The 12,894-nt window shown below is 62.7% G+C and overlaps 1 long non-coding RNA gene across 1 annotated transcript; it reads right to left on the reverse strand.

Moving 5' to 3' along the window:
* Positions 1 to 1,641: 1,641 nt before the first annotated feature.
* On the reverse strand, positions 1,642 to 6,266 carry LOC118611414. The gene is made up of 2 exons (XR_004954371.1): positions 6,113 to 6,266; positions 1,642 to 5,752 (listed from the first exon to the last, which is right to left on the reverse strand). It is a non-coding gene; the product is annotated as an uncharacterized LOC118611414 (long non-coding RNA).
* Positions 6,267 to 12,894: the final 6,628 nt, after the last annotated feature.

Below are 12,894 nucleotides of genomic sequence, written 5' to 3' on the forward strand. Positions count from 1 at the left end.
GTGACAGAACGTGCTGGAAAACAGGCAGAGCGGTGACACCACGTGCTGCTCTGCTCGCGCGTCCATACCCGCAGACCAGGAGCACCCAGCCGCACGGGGAGTCAGGCCTGGGCTGGGAAGGGCCCCGGGCGCCTCCTGCACCTGCTGGCGGTGGGGTCTGTGGCGTTCGTTTTTTCTCTCTCTCTGGGTAGGAATGTCCAACACTTGACACGGTCCACGGATGCGGCTCCTGCGTGTCACCTGTAGGCCGACCGTGCAGTGTGCGTCCTGAAGCGTGCTGGCACGGCTGCGCGCTGTCCCTCTCCCCCGGAAGCGGCCTCTGCCAGGGAGCCTGGCACCTGGGGCTGTGCTGCTGACTGGGCCATAGGTCGAGCAAGGACAAGCAATAAAAATAGAACTGCGCAGGCGCGAGGCAGGGGGGCGGGGCCGGCCGGAGGGCGCCTTGCGTGCGGGGGTCCCAGTCCCCTCCGGCACCTGGGGCTGGCGCTGTATCCTTGGGTAAACATTTGAAAGTTCTTTCCTCGTTCATGTGTACAGCAGGGCAGAGGAGGCATGCTCTGTGTACATTGGGTGATGGTCGTAAAAGGAATTGACGAAGTGCCAGGGGGAAATGCTTCACCAAGGGAAGCAGGGAAATCAAATCTGTTCGCTCTGCCTGGTGTAGAGTCCCAGTGCTCTGAGGACTTCGGAATGAAATCAATCATCGGTTTCATTTTCAGCATTTACAGATTTTAAAACCTAAGTACTATATAGGAACAAGGTTTAAAAAAATCAAATAATACTAAGGAACCTAGTGATAAAATGTCTCCTCTCCCTCCTGCCCCCGACCCCTACCAAAGAAAGTCCCACTACCCCAGGACTCACCCCCCCCTTTTTAAAAATTATTATTTCTCTTTTTAACTATCTCATCGGTTATTCCTGCAAGCTTCAATGAAACGCTTTGTCCGTCCTCCCGTGTTGTGACTTCGGAGGATTGGACAGATACGCTGGCTTCCTGATGCGAAAGGTGAGCCATTAACTCCAGCGCCTCCACCTGCCTCTCCCTTCCGGGAAGGTCTGAGGCCTCCCGTGGCGCTCGCAGCGTTACGCCCGCTTCGTCTGCAGCAGAGGCGGCTTCTGACGGTGCGCCGGAGCCTCCACACCCCCTGGGCTCTGAGCGTGTCCAGCATTGCAGGTCACTTCCTGCACAGCGGGACCCTGAGCTATGAGACACTTTGCTCTCTGTGCACGTACAGGCACCCTCTCCGGCCACTGCGAGTGGCCGGACAGTGAACATGTCTTACACTCCGTCAGTAGCTTAAAAGAATATCCCATTGTAGTTGACTTCACGTTTGAAGCTTAAATTTATTATAACCTTTTTTTTCTTTGTAGCTAATTCCCCGACTTGCTTCTTGTTAACAAACTAACATAGTGCCTCTGCCATGGCCCTGCTCCCCCCACCCCCCACAACACCGGTTTGTTCTCAAGACCTCCTCCCCAGCCCTCTCCCTGCTCCCACCGATCCAGCACCCTGGGCTCCCTGCACTGCCTCTAGGGGTCACTCTATAGTCCAAAGGTCCCATTTTTCTCTTTCTTAGTTTTCTCTCTCACTTTGCTGGAATACATCCTCAAGTAACTCCAAGAAAGGATGCACGAGAGTCCTTGAAGGCGTGAAAATATCTTTATTCTGTCCCATACTTGACAGATAATTTGGACAAATACGGAGAACTAGGTTCAAAGTGACTCGCTGAGTGTGTTCTTACATTCACCGCTGCCTACCGACAGGCAGCCCGATGCCTTGCGAGTCTCACACCCGGGCTGATTCTCGCACCTGGGCTCACACCTGGGCTGCCAGCGTTTGCTTTTACCGGCTTTGAAGGCTTTCGGGCTTTCCGTACTCCCTGTGGTCCTGCTTCCTGCGGATGGCCCTCGAACCTTGTCCTGCGTCCCCCTGGCCGTTCCCTCGGAAGACGCCGAGCCTCTGTAGAACCGGAAGCGGCTCCCCTCGCGTCTCGTTGCCCCGCCCCCTCCACGTTCCGCCCGCTCTGCTCGTGCTAGCTGCGGCCGGGCTGAGGGGGTCTCCTGTAACTTTCTCCTTCCACTTTGCTCTTCTGGATCGTGCTCGCGTCCACCTTTCCTTTTGTCTCCTGGTCTACTCCCGGAGCTGGAACCGGCTTCTTTGTCCACACCACGCCTCGCGTGTTTTTCCAGCCTTTCCTGGCACCCCTGTGTAGGCGGTGGTCACGGCACCCTCAGTCGGAGGCACCTCGTCCTGACCCTTACGAGGCTGCTAGACAGGAAAGAACGGTGATCTCCACTACGAGCCTTCTCTACCGCACAGAGGGATGTGGGGGGCTATGGGGCCAGATGAAACCCCGTCAGCGAAGAAGCAACTGGCTTAGGAGTGACACCCCGCCCCCACCCGCACCTGCCAGGTGGGACTCTACGTTGGGACCCGACGGGCTTCGCAGACCCATGAAGTGTGAGGACAGACATCTCCCCTGAGTCCCGATGCCCTCGGTGTCTTCTCCGCTCAGACCCGGGCTGGGACAAGAGCTCGCTCTGTTTCACGGCGGGGCCCCACCTCTGACCCCTGGCTTCCCTCTTGTGAGGACCCTTGTGTTGACACTGGGCTCAACGAGCTAATCTGGAAAATCCTCCCATCTCGACGTCCTCAGCCTCATCGGTCTGGCAAAGTCACCTGTGCCATATTCTCAGGTCCAGGATCCGGTTGTGGTCATCTTTGGGGTGTGTGTGTGTGTGTGGGGGGGGTGTATTCAGTAGACTACAGTGTAACATAAAGATGATGGGAAACTTGCAGAGCTAAAAACGGGGGTGGGGATCTTTAAAATTAGAAATTCCTCTGACTAACTCAAAAAGACGATTAAGGGTTAGCACCTGGGCACTTGTGAAGGGAGAAACCCCCACGGGCTGCCTGGGGAGGAGGCGCCCAGTCACAGGCAGAGGAAGAAGGTCCCCAGCATAGTGACCGAGTGCCGCGAGGAAATAGGAGACTCCCCTCAGGCTCGAGAGAAAATTATGACACTAAAATGCAGAAAAAAAAATTTTTTTTTTCAATCCAAAAAAAGGATTAAAAAGGAATGTTAACCTCCCAGGGACTTGCTCTGAGGAAGTGTAACCTGAGATGTACTTTGCCCACAAGAAGATGGACATCCAGGAAAAGGACAACAAGGAGGTCCCCAAACCGCAGAGCTCCAGCGTTCTCAGCCGGGAGCTCTGAGCTGGCGGGAGGCTAGCAAGTGTGACGTCTAAGCCCTCCGCAGTAACAAGCCGCAGGAGGAGACACACCACCCAACCCGGTGCCCCTGGTGACATCGCACAGACCTCGCCCTCACCGCGGAGGGATGCGGGCTGGAGGCGGAGCTTCCTGGGACGGCCGGGTGGGACAGGGGCAGGGGGTGCCGGAGAGATGCGCCCGTGGCCACCCAGGGGTTAGCTTTACAATAACCTGCTAAGCTGAACGTTCACGTATCTCTGGGTGCGTGTTGTATTTCCCAGTGAAGAGGAAAGATGGAGAGAGAGGAGGGAAGCGGTGAGGGCAGGTACTGGAGGGGGCCCCGGAACGGAGGTCGCTTCTCCTGGTTCTTTCTGTGTCTAATGCCCTCCTGCCCCACCCCAGCCCTGGGCCTCAGGCTCCGCTGGGGACCGCGGGCGCCGGCAGAGACGGCCCCTCCCGACCACTGCTGTCCTTCACTGCTCCCCAGGCACATGGCCTCTGACCCGGACGAGGCGCTGGCTGTGCCGCCAGCTGGCAGACTCGGCCGCTCCCCACCCTGGGGGACGTGCTCCTCGCCCCTTCGTCTGCAAGGCCATCCTCTGGCTGCAGGCGCCGTGAACTTTACGTGTGGGATGCTCGACGTTTATGCATCCTTGTAAATATTCTTGAGCCGGTTTCTGAGAGGCAGTCGGTGACTTGGAAGTCCCTCGGTCTCTGGGGTCTTGCTTTCCTGATGCATCAGGGAGGTTGGAGCTGTCCTTGGTCAGGGCCTCAGAGTCGTCCGGGCAACCGGCGGGGACCCCAGGGGTGGCTGCAGGGGTGGCACCAGGCAGTGCTCCCTGCCCCCCCCCAGGAGGTCCTCGCAGGCTCCTCTGCAGACCCCCGAGGCTCGCTTTGAGCAGCAGCCCCTTTACGGTCCTCTGTTCTGGACACTATAGCTGCCTCGGTCTTTCTGGACTCCCAGTTCCGTTTCCTGAATTTGGGGAGCCCTCCCTGTTCCCCTAGGCCCCCCATGTCCCATCTCTCAGGAATGACTATCCCCACCTGACGCCCTGTGGGTCCCTGGCTTGTCTGGCTGTGCGGCAGCTTCAGGAGGGGGCGTCTGGGTCTCGCCACCCACCCTGGGGTGGTGGGGGGGACGCGCAGATGGCTGGTTTTAAAGGGAGAGTAAAGCACGGTCCTCTCACGAGTCATCGGGCAGGACGGGCACCCGGGGGGGCATCCAGGCGGGGACAGTGCAGGGGTTGAGGAGCACTCGTGCAAGGTGGGAACAGGGGAGAAGGCGCTGGGCGCAGGGCTGGCAGGCAGAGGCCTCCGGATGTCCCTGCTTGTGGCCTGAGGGGAGAGGGGACAGGGCAGAGGGGGGAGGACCCGGGGTCCCAGCGGCACAGAGGGCGGGGCGGCTGCCGTCCAGAGGGCCTCGGGCAGCCCGGGGGGTGGTGGGTCCTGCACTCATGATGCCATGAACACGCGATCCCCAAGGGCCGCCCAGAGCCAGCTGAGCGTCCAAGGCTCGGGGCCTCGGAGTTGCCAGCCTCTCTCCAGCCTGTGCCGGCCATCTGTCTGGGGAAAGCCAGACACCCCCAGCGAGTTTGTCATGACGTTCTCAAGGTCCCAGGAGCGGGAGCCTCCGCCGGAAGCCTCAGGGGCGGTCCGGCACCCCGCCTTGGGCCGTGCTGAAGCCAGGACAGGCCTGCGGGGGCTTCTGGCCTCAGGCAGCAGCCTGGCTTTTTGTGACTCGCTGCTTCTGTGACCCGGGCCGGGGCCCAGCCTGTGCCCCAGACCCTCCCCATCCCGGACTTGTGTGTCTGTGCAACCTGCCTTCTCGGACATCCGAGGGGGGTCCGGGGGCCTTGGCCAGGCCGACACACTGTCCTCGCAGGGCGCCCTCTGCCTGAGTGCGGGGCAGGGCCGTGGGCAGTCGGCCACCGTTGACCCCTGCCCCAGGCAGGAGGACCCAGGCTTCAGGGCTGGAGCGGCTCGACCCCGTCAGGCCCCCGGCCTCTGAGCTCAGATGACAGACGGGGGGAGGGCCCGGGGGGGGTGGCACCACACTGGGCCCCGGGTGCTCGGCCCGCAAGGTCTCCCGAGGCCCTTGGTCTGATTGCAGCCCTGCCCCGACCCAGGTGGAGGGACCCTGGTGTGCCCTCGGCAACACCCCCAGGCCAGGCCCTGGCAGCCTCGGTGGCCGCCCCTTGCTGCCTGCCCCTGCCCCGGGGGTGAGGGCTGCCGCTGGCCACACCCTGGCTCTCACCTGCCCTCCCCCACGCACCTGCTGTGTGCAGGAAGCATCTACAGGGCTGAGGGAGATGGGGGGAGGGTCGGCCGGCCCTGCTCCACAGAGATGACGGTGGGCAAGCGGAGGACGAGGCCTGCGTCCTCACGACCTTGTGAGGCGCCAGTGACTGTCCCCTCTCCAGATGAGTCAGCCGAGCCGCGCAGGCTCTCGCGGCTGGACCTGTCCTCGCCGTGGCACGCTGAGATGGTGAGATGCCGGTCAGCACCGGGGGTTGTGGGCGGGGAGGTGGCGTTGTGCTGGGCTCAGGGAAGGGAAGAGCTTGGTCAGGGACAGGCCACAACCACACGGGCCGAGGGGGGCGGACACAGCGTGCCTGCCACCACAGAGCCTGGGCGTGGGCCCGGGGAGGCGGCCGGCAGGGACAGGATGGGCTCGGGGCTGCGTCCTGCGGTGACCAGCGGGTGTGGAAGGGACCTCTGAGTCAGGGAGCGACACCCTCAGCCTGCTGGGTCCACAGGGCCGGGCCCGCGGGCCTGGAAGCTGGTTCTGAGCAGGGTCGCTGGGGAGTCGGCGGCTGGAGCACACAGAGGACCCAGCCCCTGGGAGGTCCACGTCCTCCTATGGCCCTGCCCTGGGCCACCACTGGCCACACTCACCAGCGGCAGCAGCGTTTGCTTGGTCGGCCGGGTTCCAACCCACAGGCCACTGAGCAGAGGCCTGCCGGGCGCCTTCCTGCGAGAGGCCCCCTCCCTGTCTAGACAGCAGACCCGGCCAGCGCGGGCGGGGGCGGGCGGGACAGGCCGAAGCCTGTCTGAGGCCGCGCTCAGAACCCAGCGGGGCGGACTCGTTGGCAATGTCCCTTTCCTGCAGGCCTCACGGCTCTGCCTCTTTGAGTCACTGGCCACTTCCTTCCTGTGTGAGTCTCACGCGCGCCGAGGGCCCCGGCGGCTCCGTGTGCGTGTCTTGCCTTTCATGTTTTCGTCTGTGTTTGTCCCTTTGTGAGCTGGAGGCTGGCGGGCGGGGCTGCCCTCGGGGGCCTTTGTGACGGGAAGGACGTCACGGGTCACTTGGGTTTTCTCGGAAAGTTAAAAACCTCCAGCCGAGAGAGTGAGAGGGCCACCCTGGGGACCTGTCACACGTGGTACCAGGCGTAGTCTCCGAACCGCCGCAGGAGGCACCCTAGACAGGTCGGGGACGTGGGGGGACGGTCAGGGAGGCTGAGTCCTTACCCAGCTGTCTGCCCCCCAACTGCAAGCTCTCTCCTGGACCCACAGGCCATACCCTGCAAGCCTGGTGGCAGGCGGGGGACAGTCTCCACCCCTCGACCTTCAAAGCCTGTTTCCTGAGAAGCTGGGGGACCTTTGGCTTGTTACTGTTTTTTCTCTCCGGGTAAACAAAATACAAAGGAGTTTCCCAAAGCTCTTGGGCTGTGACTCACAGATGATGCGGTTTCCATGGCAACTCCACGCACGCACGTGTGCACGTGTGCCCGCGCACGCACACGGATGTGTTCACGCGTGTGCATGCGACGTTCATGACACACTCACCCCGCCTGTGTCCCCGCGCTGCGCGTGCGCGCACGTGTGTGGCGATGCACGCGTACACGTCCGTGTACCTATGACTCGCTCCGCACGCGAGGCTTCCGCGTCCTCCTCATCGCCCGCCTCCCACGGGGTTTGCGTCCCATGACTGGGTCACAGCCCGAGGTGTAGCAGACACTGAAAGGGACCGAGTCGACGCCTCGGACTCGCGCGCCGCTGCCGAGGTTCGCGGCTGCGCACCAGCCACCCCGGGCGCTGCGCCTCTCAGGGGACACAGCATTTTGGGGATTCAGGGAGGAGGAACTCAAGGCCACACCCCCAAAGACAGGAGTCCAGGTGGTGGCACACTGCAGTGCCGGTGTTTCCTCTAAACATCCGTGGTCGTGACAGTCACACGACCAGCTCTGCGCCTGTGCAGAGGGCTGAGTCTAATCGCACACCTCGGGCGGCAGGAGCCGCACAGGGCGGAGGGGCCTCCAGCTAATTCGTGGGGCCTTCAGGCCGGTGGCTCCCCTCCCCCACACGCAGGCACCGGGAGGCGCAGCTGGGTGGGCGGAGCTGGAGGCGGGGCCCTGGCAGTTCACCCAGGCTGTGGGCCCAGGAGGCGTGTCACGTGGGGCCCCGCATTTTTTACCGGCTGACATTGCCCATCTGGGAAAGAATCTGAGGCACTCTTTCTTAGGGTCACCGTCCGGCAGAGCACTTAGAGCAGTGACGGAACTAAATACCCAGTGGACACACTCTCAGCTCCGGCCTGCCCAGGCCACAGGGGCTGTGGCTCCAAGCACAGCCACCGGGTGTGGGCAGGGGCGCAAAGTGCAGGCCGCCCTGCCCGGCTCGGCCAGACCGGGGGTCAACAGGCCTGGTTCCCAGAGCCATCTGCGGGGGACTTTCTCCCCGGGGCCCTGACGTGGAACGTGCGTGAGGGTGACCGGGTGGAGGTTACTCATCTTCCTGCGGACAGTTGCTGGACGGGGTTGGAGACCCACTCGCGCGTGGCATGGCGCAGGACGCTGGGTGCTGCTCAGAGGGACCTGGCAGGTGACGGTGATGGCGAATGCGGGTGGGGCAGCCAGGTGCCTCTTCTGCATCTTGTTCCCTGTCACGGTTTGCTCTGGGTGCCTCTGGAGCCACCTGCAGTGCCCCTGTGGGAGGGGTGTGGGTGCTGCTGGCTAAGGGCTACTCAGAGTCTGAGGATCTATGGGGCGGGGACAGGCTGGAGTGCACCCCAGGAAAGAGTCAGCAGGAGGCGAGCCCTGGGAACCTCCTCCCGCCTTAGCTCTCCTCCCCTCCCCCACCCAGGCTCCGCCCTCTGCCCCCAATAGCAGCGGTGGGTTTAGCAAATGTAATACAGGATACCCTGTAAAATTTGAATTTCAGAGAAACAATGAACAAGGTTTTCGTGTAAGAATGTCCCAAATGTTGCGTGGGTGTTTTTAATTTTGTCTTCTGGACCTCGGGCCTTTCCCCCTAACGTCTGCCAGGGCTGGTGGCTGAGGCGCACACAGCCCAGGGACAGCCAGGCCCCCAGGCAGCAGAGAGCAGTGAGGTCTTGCGTGTGGGCCTCATGTGGGCCTGATCGCACGTGACCTTCTAGGACAGCCTCTCCACCCTGGCTCACTCGGAAAGGTCCCCATACCCTGTCCGCCGCCGGCACCCCGATCCTGCAGTGGTCACCGGGTGTTCTCCGGGGGAAGAGAGGACACTCGGCCGACCCCTGTGCACCCCATGTCAGAGGAGGCGGGGCTCTCTAGCAGTCCTGGGGCCGCCTCGTTTCTGTCACGTCCTGACCTCCAGAGCCATGGGATGGGCGATACAGGGAGAGGGGAGCAGTGGGCCCGCAGGGTCTCCCCAGGGAGCCCGTGTCTCTCCTGCTCCCATGTCAAGGCGAGGTACCGTGCTTTTGTCACTGACGGGTTGGCCTTAGGGCAAAGGGGCCCCTCAAATCGTAGCCTCAGTGGAAGGAGGGACCCCAGCGGCACAGCCCAGCTTAGCTCTGAGTGGGGGGTTGCGGCCAGAAGCCGTTTAGTGGTTTTCATTTGTAACTGCCCGGAGATGCGGTTCAGGCAGCTGCGAGGAAGCGTACGGCTGTGTAACTGCGTGGCCGACTGCAGCCACAGCCGGATCAAGGGACGCAGATCGTATCCACAGTCGATCTCTAAAACTCTGTTCTGTCACCACCCCACCCCCGCTTTCGACTTGTTCCTCGGCCAGCCCCCGCCCCAGCTCCCCCACGCAGGGGCAAGCTGACCCGCAGGAGGTCCAAGTTTAGACGAGCTGGACTTCTGCAGCAGAGAGTCCAAGACAAAGTCCTTGACGCCACTCGGACTGTCCCCGCCCCCTGGGGTTGCGCCAGCCGCTGGGAGGCACCGCTCTGGCCAGCCCTGGGTCACGTGCTGTCCCGTGCGGTGGGCGTGGAGGGGAAGTCGGGCAGACAGCTGCAAACCTGCAGTTTCCTCCAGGGCTGAGCGCCCTGCTGGCCTGCTGAGCGCAGGTGTTTCTAAGGGGGCCGCCTGGGGGAGGGGCGCTGTGGCTGAGCTGGCCGAGCTCATCCTAGCGCATCACACACGGCCTCCTCCAAATGTACTTCTGACGAGCCAGTCAGTCGGGGCACCTGAGCAGTTGACAGATGACTTGGGCGTGGCCTTGGCCAACCAGCCATCCTCCTGCCGAAGGGAGGTAGGCGCACTGACCCTGGGGGCTCAGGCCCTCTGTTGTCGCTGCGGGAGACCCCTGCTCCCCCTCCCTTCCCGCCCGGGGAGATGACACTTCTGGGGCCTCACGGTTAGTGGGGTCGCGTGACCGGTTGTGACAGTGCTCTGTGAGCAGAAGGGTCTCTGTCAACTTCAGGGGGGAGCGTTTTCTGGCCAGCCTGGTTCTCCATCTCCCTCGCCCCCGTCCCGCCATCCCCGGGGGGGGGGGCGTTTTGCCATTTTGTCTTCGGTGCCCCTGCGCTGCACCCAGGACGGTCCCCACAGTGTCATCAGCGCCTCTGCACAGAAGTCCTGGCTGCCATCCTTTACCATCTGGGCGGGTCCGGAACTTGGAACGAAGGGGATTCCAAGATCGTGGCGAGGAGGCGTCACGGGTGACAAACGGAAGCTGTCCGAGATGGAGCCCGGAGCACTGCCCGGAGCACTGCCCGGAGCATGGGGCTGCCTGCGCCCCACGTGTATGCTCCTGGAAAGTTCCCCGTGCGGAAGAGGCTGTCAAGAGCCAGGCGGACGGGATGGCGTGTTCTGTGATGTCACCCACTCCTGTCACTGGCCATTGTGACGTTTGCTCCGTGGGCCCCGCATGAGGGGACCCTGCCCACAGGGGTGGGGCCGTGGGTGAGCGCCCCCGCTGTGCCCGGTGACCTATGACGGCCGCGATGGGCGGGCGTGGGGCCCTGGGGACGGCCAGCAGGGCCCTGGGGGCACTGCCATCGTGTCCTGGATCCCAGCTTGCCTTTCGCCGCGTGGGCCTGCAGCACGCCAGTCTGCCAGAGGGCGGGCCACGCAGTGTGCCTTCCGCGAAGACCTGGTTTTCCAGCCCGGGGATCGTGACATGAACCCCTCGTGCCACGTTCCGCTACCCAGAGGCAGCTGGCCTGGCCGAGCTGTGGGACAGCCCACCAGAGGTGCCCTCGGGATGCCGGCCGGGGACAGCTCTCGGGAAGGTGGGCGTCCTGTCTTGCAGATGGCGTTTCTGGTCGGGATCAGCAAGCGCCATATGGCAGTGGCCGTCTGCGGCCAGGACACACGGTCTGGGAGCAGGGGCAGTGTGGGACCGGCTCTCGTCACCGTGATGCCTCGTGCCCGAAAGCCTGTGCTCCCCCACCCCGGGCCCCAAGCTCTCTGACATGCCCCTTGCGGCGGACATAGCACTGCCACTGCACTAGGCACTGAGACTGGCTTTTCTGGGCTTTGCGGGCCACTGTCTGGGCGCCCGGACCTCACGGTGAGAGACGCTGAGCTGCTGCTACGGGAGGGGGGCGAGGGGTGGCGTCTGCAGTCGAGGGGGCTCTTGGGGTGCCTTCGATTATTTCACGTCCCAAAATAATGATCAACTACAGGGGCCACCGAAAGGCCTTGGAAGGATTCGGACCCCTCAGGAGTGAAAGTTTGGGGCATTTCATCAGGAATGAGACAATCCCAAGGAACCGAGGCCTCAGCTGAGGCCAGCGGAAGCTGGATGTTTAAGAGAGGGCGTGAGGGATGGACGTGGGACATCGGCCCTGGACCCCCGGCCAGCCACGGACGTGGGACTGTGGCAGGGAGAAACACTGTTTCAATCCCTTTCCCATCCAGGGTACGTGTGTGTGCACACAGCACACGTGCATGTGCAGACAGACACGTGTGCACACACACGGCACACTCGGGTTTCTCTCGTGTTGTCCTGGTGACCGTTCGTCCCTTGCTGGCTGCTGTTTGTCCCAGTTTTGTCCTCGGCCACGTGGCGGGCCCTGCTTCCCACAGAGGAGCCGGCCCCGTCCTCGGACCGCGGGGCCTGGAGCCCCGGGCCGGCCCGGGCTGGCTGCTGTCTTCCTAGGTGACACGGGTCCTGTGGTTGGTGGGGAGTAGGGACCCTCCCTCCTAGTCCCTTGTTTACAGGATGAGCGGAAACCACACAGCGAGCTGGGGGTGGAGGGGCGAGGTGCCTTCGTGGGGGGCCCTGTGGCTTCGGGGCGCTGCCGCACAGGCTCCGGTACCCTCTGCCCCGTCCAGCCGGCCGGCACCTTCCTGTGGGACAGTGTCACACGCAGAGAAGGACCAGGGCTGGGACGGGCGGGGATGCGGGGCCCGGCACTGCCCTGGGCTGCGGCGAGGCCACACCGGCCAGTCCCTCCGGCCCCGCGGGGACCCTTCCTCTCCCCCCTGGTAGCCGGGCTGTCCTCCCCGCCCCCTGTCAGCAGGACGGGACGGATTCGGCCCTCAGCCCCTCCCCTCGACTGGACCCTCCTCATCTTCCTAACGAGACTGATGTCTGGGCCTCGAGGCTGTCCAGGGCGCCTCGGGCGGGCGTCCGGCACACGGCGGGCGGTCACCACCGCCACTGTCCCCAGCACAGGCCTCGCACAGCCGTGATTGTCACCAGGCCTGTGGCCCAGGATGACACCTCGGTGGCCACAGAGAAACACGCGGGGACGAACATTCACAGTAAACGGTGCTGCCCGCTCCCGGCCTCCCGTGCACGTGGCCCCTGACCCATACCTGTGCACAAGAATCTGTCGTTTCGGACAGGAAGTGTCACAACCGTGTTACAAACGAGAGACACGGCCCTCCCATGGGACGATACAGGGACGGCTGGGTCTGCGTCGCGTCTCCTCCGACAAAGGCTGTTTTTTTCATTTTTTTTTTTTTAATTGCTGTGGGCGGAGCCTGACCGAAGCCCCTTCCTCCGGTCACCACGCCTGCCCCAGATGGGACCGGACCCGCCAAATAACCGGCCAGACAGCGCTTTACAAACATGTCGATTTTATTAGTAGGCGTCAAAGCTTCTCTCTGTGTCCAGTAATGGAGAAGCCGTGTCACACGGGTCATAGAGCTATTTTTTACTTGAAATAATCTTTCATAAAAGAAAGAAATGAAATACAGGTCTATAAAAAGTGCAGTAATCGTTACTGGGAGTTTTCCAAAATGAAAGCAAAGTGTACTACATATTGCAAAAATCGGTTTAGTGCTTGAATACTTTACAAAGTGACCATTCCCCGATGGCCAGAGACAGCTCTGGCGCGGTCCCCTCCCCGAGAACCCGCCGGCGGGACCGCACGCTCGCCGGACGCGGAACCAGCCCTGGGGCTGCGAAGGGCCTGGACCGCGCGCGGTCAGGGTGACCGCGCCTGTGACCCCTTCTGCCTGCGTGCCATCGTCCACGGGAATCGAGTAAGTCGGGGAACCAAGGGACGTATTTCA

Source organism: Rousettus aegyptiacus, unplaced genomic scaffold (assembly GCF_014176215.1).
Source record: "Rousettus aegyptiacus isolate mRouAeg1 unplaced genomic scaffold, mRouAeg1.p scaffold_m13_p_14, whole genome shotgun sequence".
Taxonomy (NCBI): Eukaryota; Metazoa; Chordata; class Mammalia; order Chiroptera; family Pteropodidae; genus Rousettus; species Rousettus aegyptiacus.